We start from the raw sequence: 923 nt of genomic DNA, 5'->3' as shown, positions 1-923 counted from the left end.
TAAAAACAAGATTTTCTTTTGACACAGTGGTGATAAAAACTTTGTTATAAGTTTACTTTCATCAGTTGGTTTAGTTGGTGTCTATTATGTTTCTCCGTTGTAAAGTTACTATTTCTCCCTTCTTTTGTAGTTGGTAAGTATCTTGGGAGAGCTACTGAGAATATGTATCTAAACGCTATTTCTCCTCAAATCTTTTGCCTGCTGTGTGGCACAGTGAGGAATATACAAGAACTCTTTGTACTAATTTTTTCATATGATTTTTATGTAATTATGAAGTCAGTTTAAAATAAAATATTCTTAAACATTATTTTCTCTTTTGTTGCTTGAAATTAAAATTAGTTTGTACTTCGTACTTGGATATATCCTCTTGTTGCTTATCTGCTTGCATAATTTCTTTGTTCAAAATTTCTTTTTTAGACGATATCATTTTTTCTTAAATGCCTTCTAAAATTTTGCTATTCTGAAGTATTTGTTTCATATTTCCTTTACAATAAAGGAATTTCAGTACTGCTTAAAACCCAAAGCTTAGTGAGAGAGAAGGCGATTTATCTAAGATTGTGGTCATCGCTGTGTTGAAATACAGAATTTGGCTGGGCCTTTCTATGGAAGAATATTTCAGCATTTACTGAAACTACTGGTTTCAAGATCATTTGACTTCACTACTAAACTAAAAGACATAGATATCTGATTAAAGAATGGTGTTGTGCTCTTTTGGCTGAAAATTTTACTTATGCCATTAAAAATAAAACCGTTCCCAGACAGAAATGTCGACACTATTGTAGGCTTACTGAAAACTCAGCTTATGGGTAGTAAAATTACAGTTGTATTACGGATACAACATGGATTGAATATTTTCCTTTTAGGCAATATGCAGTTACATGTTTTCATCAGTCCACTGTCACTTTGCCACTCTTCAGAAATTA

This window comes from Sapajus apella, unplaced genomic scaffold (assembly GCF_009761245.1).
Source record: "Sapajus apella isolate SASKATOON/1434 unplaced genomic scaffold, GSC_monkey_1.0 scaffold9, whole genome shotgun sequence".
Classification (NCBI taxonomy): Eukaryota; Metazoa; Chordata; class Mammalia; order Primates; family Cebidae; genus Sapajus; species Sapajus apella.
Note: the sequence above shows the minus strand (reverse complement) of the source record.